At 34.6% G+C, this 8,399-nt stretch overlaps 1 protein-coding gene across 1 annotated transcript in view; it reads right to left on the bottom strand.

Annotated features, from left to right (window-relative positions):
* The window catches only part of LOC145260629 (dynein axonemal heavy chain 12-like), a 572,171-nt gene extending 563,985 nt beyond the window's left edge, over positions 1-8,186 (bottom strand). The window contains exon 1 of the mRNA XM_080118949.1: positions 8,083-8,186. The gene's annotated coding sequence lies outside the window, so the exon portion shown is untranslated. The remainder of the gene's footprint in view (positions 1-8,082) is intronic.
* Positions 8,187-8,399: the final 213 nt, after the last annotated feature.

Genomic DNA, 8,399 nt, shown 5'->3' with positions numbered 1-8,399 from the left:
ATATATATATATATATATATTACACACACGCGCACGCACGCACGCGCGCACACACACACCACACACCACACACGAGGTGTGTTCAAACAGTTTCCAGACATTTTTCGTGTGCGCACTTTTATTGATAGTACACACGTGAAACTCAAGCTCCCTTCGAAGTAATTTCTTATAAGGGTTATTGCGTGTACAGTAATCAATGAGATAGTATTGTAGTAATCATTAGTAGTGGGGGTTTTGATAGAGTGTCTTACTTAAGGGGGCGGTTTGTCAGGAATGTGTTTATGTTGGACTTGAAGACGTCCAAGTTGTAGTCAGGTGGGAAACAGGCAAGCGGCAGAGAGTTCCACTGGCATGCAGTTCTAAGAAAGAAGCTTTGCTCATGGAATCTACGTTTGGATTTAGGCACAGATAAAGAGTGGGGAAAATTATTGACAGTAGTTTCAGCCAGACGGGTGTTTCTCGTGAAAGGTTGGCGAGGGGGACGAGGGATTGGAGCTCAGACGAGCACCTACCATGGAAATAACGATAAAACAAAGACAGGCTCGCAACGTCTCTTCTGTGGGAGAGAGGTTGCAGGGAAGAGAAAAGTGCATCCCCCAATAAACAACGAAGTCTATTTTGTCCTCTGTCAAGGCAGAATAGGCTGTTTTTAACAGCTCCTGCCCAGATGTGGCAATAGTACTCCATCCTTGGACGTACTTGGCTTTTATACAGATAGAGAATTGCATCAGTAGTGAGATATCTTCTGGAGCGGTAGAAGGATCCCACCATTTTCCCAGCGTCCCTGGCAACAGATTTGATGTACGTGTTCCATTTCAGATCAGGAGTAAAGGTCAAACCCAGAAGCTTGTCAAAACATGGAGCCTCCCCAAGACGAGATCCATCCATTTCAATTGATGCCAGATGGGGATCAGAGCGTTGATGATGTAAAGATAGAAGCTTGGTTTTGGATGCATTAAAAGTGACCAGCCACCTCTTCCCCCATTGTACCACGCGCTCAAGATCAGAGGAGAGAGGATTAGAGAGAACTTTGTCATTTACGGCCTTTGATGTGTTGCCATATATGGTCGTGTCATCAGCATATATGTCAACGAATGATTTAAGTATGTGTTTTGGGAGATCATTGATGTAGATTAGGAAGAGAGTTGGGCCCAGGATGGACCCCTGGGGGACTCCAGCATTAATACTGTGGGCCTCTGATTTCTGCCCATCAACCACTACTCTTATGAAAGAAATGAAAGAGAGAAATGATTTAATGATTGAGAAAACATTTCCAGTAATACCGTAGCTGGAAATCTTGTGAAGTAGGCCCTTATGCCATACCTTATCGAAGGCCTTTGATATGTCAAGAGCAATTGCCCTGGAAAGGAAACATTTGTCAAGAGATTCACTAATTCTATGTGATATAACCGTTAGCACATCTGCTGTAGATCTTGCAGAGCGGAAACCATATTGCATGTCACTAAGAAGGTTGTTTCTGTTGAGGTGGTTGACTACTTCTTTATTTAATATGGATTCCAACAACTTACTCATGACACACAGGAGACTTATTGGTCTGTACTGAGAGGGAGATGACTTTTAAATACAGAGCATACTGATGAGATTTTCCAGGGTGTTGGAAAGCACTTCTCCTTAAGGCAACGCTTAAACAGCTTGGTAAGTATGGGGGCAAGTTCTGGTTGGAGTTTTTTCAGCACTATAACTGGAATGCCGTCAGGGCCAGTTGCTTTACTGGAATCAAGGTTCTTGATTAGCTTGGCGACCTCAAGTGTTGCATTTTCGCGGGCTTTTTGTATTTTGTGAGTTTGCTTTTCAGTTGCAGCTATGCAAATGAACTGGACAGATCGGAGGAATCCATTTCAGTCACAACAAACAGAGCCAAATTCAAGGAGGACTCTGAAACTCAGTCCCTACAAGAGGCATGACGCCTCCAACTTTCATCTTGAGACAGTTTATATTATGCCTAAATAATTAAACTCATTACTAGTGTTGGGACAATTAATCGAAATTGAAAAAATCGGAGCTTTTTGAAGTATCGGAATCGGTATAGGAATCGGAAAAAATTGAGTCTATTTTCCGATGCCAAAACCGATTCCTTTAATTATATTTTTATTTGATTTTGGTTTAAGAAACATCATTCACTGCTTATATTAATAATAAGATAATAAATATTTATTGATTTAAACTTCCAGTAAGACTAAAATCTCTACATCACATTACGTTTGAGAAAATACATGCATATTTAAGATGTGTTTTTACAGTAATCGGGAGAAAATAACAATTTTATAGTAAAATATTTTGAGATTTATAAAAAATCGGAATCGGTAATCGTACCGGAATCGGAAATTTAGCACAAAATCAATAATTGTAACGGAATCGGGAAAAATATTGGAATCGTCCCATGTCTACTCATTACTAAGAGTCCGTTATGGACTCAAATCATTTATTTCACGCCTAAATATACGCACATCTTCATTAAGTCCATTAAGAGACTTTTCTTGGTATAATTACCGAATTAACATGAACATTGATCATGGATTTGTGCACTATGCTGACAGTGCGAATATCGGATCCTTTACATCATAACGGCATCTTGTCGAACGCTTTTACGGCTGGAAACACCTATCTTCGAAGACAGAATGAACCAACTCTCAGTTCCTGTTGAAGAAATAAAAACTAACACCTTACGAGGTTAATGCCAGCTCTTTACAGAGGCAAAAAATGGGCATTCCTTTTTTGCAACCAAGGATCAATAAAATTTGTGTTTAATTTTAAAGGTAGGCGTTTGTTCTTAATTGTCTCGGGTTTGCCACTGTTCAAGGATAAAAAAACGGTAAGATAAAGTACGTAATGATTTCACCTTAATGCGTTGGTTTAAAAGATCACTAGAAATTCCCAATGCGCGCGACAGATTTACCCTTCTCTTATATGTAACACGAAGTAATCTTATTTTTTTTTTTTTACACAGGCATCACCACATTATCAAGGCCAAGAGGTCACTCGAGGATAAGGGTTAAAGAGTGTACAGTAGAAATTGGACAATATAGTAATCAATTCGGTAAATTTGTTAACTTATATGGAACGGCTCATCAAGAACTTGTTTACGTTAGACTTGAAGACAACCATATTGTAGTCAGCCGAAAAGCAGGAAAACAGAAGACAATTCCACAGGCGTGCAGTTCTAAGAAAGAAGCTTTGTTCATGGAATCTATGTTTAGGTTTAGGCACAGATAAAGAGTGGGGGGAGTTATTGATAGTGTTTTCAGCTAGACAAGTGTTTCTTGTGAAAGTTTGGCGAGAGGGGACCATAGACTGAAGCTCAGTCGAACACTTTCCATGAAAATAGCGATACATCAGAGACAAACTCGCAACATCTTTTCTGTGAGATAGAGGTTGCAGGGAAGAGAAAAGGGCATCTCCTAGGAGGCTATGAAATCTATTTTGAACTCTATCAAGGCAGGACAAGTCCTTTCTAGCAGCTCCTGACACGTATCTATATATTAATAGGATAACGTGTGTGTTATTTATTGTGTCACGCTTACACCCAAGTGAAATGCCACGAAGAATTCTTGGTAAAATTATTTATTAAAAAAATAAATGGCGCTCATCATTTATTTTTTTATAAATAATTTTACTAAGAATTCTGCATGGCACTTACGTCATCTATTTGTCATCAGTTATAATCGAAACCGAAACCAAAACTTGTGAAGAATACTTGGGAAAATTATTTATTACAAGAAATGGAAGTCCGGAACAATAAAACAACAGTCACTCGGATGTAAGCGTGGCACACAAAATAAATAACACACGCGCTATCCTATTAATATATAAATATTATTTCAAGGTCAAAAACTAGACAATGATAAATGTTTGATAGATTCTGTCCAAGAAAGCAGCAATTCTCTCCCCTTTATCAGAACCATCGTTCATGAAATGTGAGAAACAAGAAATAAATCCAAGGTTCACTTTAAGGCAGCTCAACAAGAATTTGTTTACATTGGACTTGAAAACGATCAAGTTGTAATCAGCTAGGAAAGTCCTACACAATGCTCCACGGACAGGCATTTCTAGGAAAGAAACTTTGCTCATGGAAGTTTTATTTCGTTTAAAGTAGATAGAAAGAGAGAGAAAGAGAGAGAGAGAGAGAGAGAGAGAGAGAGAGAGGTATGGAAACTATTGACAGTGATCGTAACTAGACGAGTGTATGTTGTGAAGTTGTGAATGTTTAACAGGGGGGGGCATAGATCGAAACTCAGTCGAGCACCTACCATGAAAATAATGATATATTAGAGAAAAACTAGCAACGTCTCTTCTGTGAGAAGGAGTTGGGATGTAAAAAGGGCATTGCTCACTAGATTTCGAAGTCGGTTTTGCTTTATTATTTTAACAACAGAGTTGATTTATTAATACGTTAACTTAAAAGTGAAAAACAAAAAGAAGTGGGATTTTCAATTTCGTTGTTGAACTTGCCCTTATTTACTTTCCTCCCCACGAGGGCAAAGTTAGATGCAACATCAGGTTTTAGTGTAGGAAAATCCGTCTCTCCACAAAATTGGCATCCTGGTAGCAGTTAGTTCAGCTTTATTATTATTTTTTTTAATTTCTAGATTAACACCCTCAACTAAACCCCCAACCCGCTCCCTAGAAAAAAAAATATAATGAGATTCTACCTTTTTATGCGATTACTTGTGAACACTTCGAAAAATTAGCGAAAAGAAAAAGAAAACAATGAATTTAAATTTTAAAGTGGGGTATCGGCTTTTCTACAAATTTAATGTAAAATGAACCACCATTACCGGGTCGTTCTAGCGTTTTCGAGCAAGTACCCCCCCCCCCCAAAAAAAAATATTAGCTAGAGAAGAAAAAATTCTGTGCAGTTTTTGTTGGTTTATTTTGGTGGTGGTGGGGGGGGGTTACTTATGTAGGCGATTATGTGTAGTCTTACGACCTTGCCAATCAGACTTAGCATTAGTTGTAAAAAAATTAGCAGTTCTAGATAGTTAATTGATCCCCGTCTATAAATTAATTTTGTCTTTGTTTCTGAATTTTTTAGATAAAGATTGATAATTCGTATTATTTGGATTATTCGGGCTACTGTTTTCCCCTTGAATGTCATTTTCACAACTTTTCATCCAATGTAACCTCCGACCTTCTTCGGTTATGTATTGCCGAACTCGGGAATTTTCAAAGAACGAGAACGTGTTACCCTTAAGGGTTTCGTTTAAAATTCCGTGTAGATTTTCGAGTTCGGCAAAAAAGATTCCGAGTTCGACAAGATATACCTGAAGAAGGTCGGAAAATACATCGGTTGAAACGTTGTAAGTACAGCTCAAAATGAGAACAGTAATCCAAAGAATCCAAATAATCAATGTTTTTCTTTGTTTTTCGCTTTCCGACGAGTTTTTTTTTTTTTAAAATGTTTACAGTACACGTAATTGCCTAAAAACGTAGAATCTCATTTCAAGGACGGGGCAAGAGTGTTAATCTACAAATTTACTGAAACAATTATTTTCAGTGAGGTGTCCCCCATGACGTCATAGTAATAATTACCCAAAGTAACCAAACTATTTATTTGCGATTGTTTTCAATGACAAAATCGTTCTTAAGGTGTAAAAAAAAAAAAAAAAAAAAAAAAAAGAAAAAGGAAAAACCACACAAAAACTCGGGACATGTGGGGACATTTTTGCAATCAAGGTAATAAAAAGAGAAAAAGTGGCCACTTGTCAAAAAAACAAACAAAAAAAAACAATCTCCTATACTCCTTTAATTTTTTTTTTTTTTTTCATATTTTTGTTTTTCATATTAATACCTCATTTTTTTCTATTTATTTAAAAAGGAAATACAACTTTCTTATATATGGGTAGTGGAATAGCAGTGTCAGAAGTCGCCATTAAAAATGCGTGATAAAAACTTGAATAATTAGACTTACTATCTTTCGAAGCTCATAACTACTTGAAAAATGTAATTTGAACCCTATTTTTTTTTTCAATAAAAGGAGCAAAGACCAAATTTTAAAATAATAACAGGTTTAATAGTAAAATATCCAATATTTGTTTTTTTTAATCGGTTTCCTTTAAAAAAGATTTCAAGAAAATCAACGAATATTAACTTACTTCGAATATAATAAATATATATAAATATAAATTCCAAAAAATCACTTACCTATAAAAAATACTAATCAATGGGTACTTCCATTCTTCATTGTTAAGAATGTATCCATATTTATATTTTATATTCCATGTACTTTTTAAATAAAATATTTTTTAAGCAAGGATTCAAAAATACCGCAACTTTAAATTGTCACAGAGCGAGTTTGTCTCCCTTTCTTCCAGTTGAGAACTACGGTGGCCTAAAAACGCCATAATTAATCTTCCCTTTCTATTTCTGACATGTGTTTGCTTAGGTGTATCAGAAATTCGGAGGAATTTTTTACACCCATAACAGAAAACTACGAATAAAATATAAAAAACTCGTAATTTCTCTTTTTAAAGTGGGTTGCTTATTTTCTGTATGGAATATACTTCCAAAATAAACTATTAAAGTTGTTTAAAAAATAATACAAATATTATTTTTTTATTTAAAAAAAAAACAGTGTTTACAAAATGTTTACAAAATGCCGACGTGCCTTCATGCAGCCATTTTTTTTTTACGTAATGAAATCAATTGAATTTTACGAGTTAAATATTTTTCAATTTTTAAACTTTAAAAATCTATCAAAATTTTTTTATTGGTTCAATTTTTACGATATTTTCAGGGTCACTGTGAAATGTTATGCTCTTACCAATAAGCCAAATATAATATTTTAGACAAACGTTGTTTTTTTAAATTACCCCTCCCCATTTTGAAATATCTATTAAAATTTTAATAATTAATTTATGTACCAAAGTTTTATCTATCACAAATTGAAGATAAAAGACCAATAAAGAAAATATTCTAATTTAAAAAAAAAAGAATAGTTTTTTGGAAATTTACCCCCACCCCAAAAAACTAATTCTAAAAACAATTTATAAATGTTTTGTTTTTAACATGCATTTTATTTTCACTTATAAATCATTAATTTAAAAAAAAAAGAATATTAAAACATTAAAATTATATTTTGATATATTTTTATACAATTTTATTGTGAAAAAAAAAATTATATGTTGCTACATTTTATACAATTCTAAAAAACAATCTATAAATGTTTCATGATTTTAACATTTATTTTATTTTCATGGTACTAGTGCACTTATTGATCCGTGCTGAAATAATAACGTTATTATTTTAAAAGCCATTCTTAACAGGAGGGGATGTTTCGTACCTATTCTAGACAACTGAATAAAAAAAAAAAAAACATATCATAAAACTTTAATTAAACTTGGAAATACGATTTAAAAAATAGCGCGGAACAGTAGGTGCACTAGCACCATTTTCACTTATAAATAACTCATTTAAAATAAATAATATTCAAATTTTAAAATGATATTTTTCATACAATAAATGTTTTGTTTTTCATATATTTTTGTATTATTTATTTCGTTATTATATATTTTTGCGTTCTCAGAGACACTTGTTTATATTTGAGGTTCACAGAACGGCCGATAGAGGGCATTTCTCATTCAAAGAACAGGGATCGATAACTCATCTCGGTCGTTTCATGGCACTGTCATGCAGAAGTGCCAACATCTTTACTAAAGTTTTGAAGTACTAAAAAACGCATAGATTTATTTTTACTTTGTTTTATGAAAATAAGGTATCCTAGATGTTAATAACTGAAAAAAAAGGGGGGGTATTTTTTACGACCTGCCCCAGCGTAGCATAAACACCTCCAACCTCCCCATGCTAAGAACGCCTTTCGGATTAAATACCCACAACCTCGAAAGCCATTCTTAAGATAAGGTGGTGGGTGGGGGGGGGTTATTCTAAAAGCCGTTCTTAACATGATGAGGTTGGGAGTGTTTATTCTACGCTGGGGCAGGTCGTAAAAAAATACCAAAAATTGATATTGGTCGTTAATATTAACCAATGTAATAAATAAATAAATAAATAAATAAATAAATAAATAATTATATATTTAATAATATATATACAACAAATACTGACCCGACGGTTGCTCTAGTTAACAAGAATCCAATCTGGGTAATTTTACTGAAAAAAGTTTTTTGAATCTGAGCATGACGTTGCTATGAACGCTAAAAAATCAAATCAAATCAAAAAAAAAGTGTAAAACTAACAAAACAAAACAAAACAAAACAAGTGCTTGTTCTTAACGCCTCTCCCCGCCTACATCCTCTATTTCCGCCGTGGTCAAACCGTGTCGTGCCTTTTGATTGGCTAATGCATAATATATGGACTAATCAAAAATGCCGATCTGTTTGTGTGTCGCCATGGTAACAGGGTAAAAGCCGAAAGCTGTCGAC

This window comes from Euprymna scolopes, chromosome 36 (assembly GCF_053919585.1).
Source record: "Euprymna scolopes isolate OS-2025 chromosome 36, ASM5391958v1, whole genome shotgun sequence".
In the NCBI taxonomy this organism is placed as follows: domain Eukaryota; kingdom Metazoa; phylum Mollusca; class Cephalopoda; order Sepiida; family Sepiolidae; genus Euprymna; species Euprymna scolopes.
Note: the sequence above shows the minus strand (reverse complement) of the source record. Positions and strands in the feature narration are given on the sequence as shown.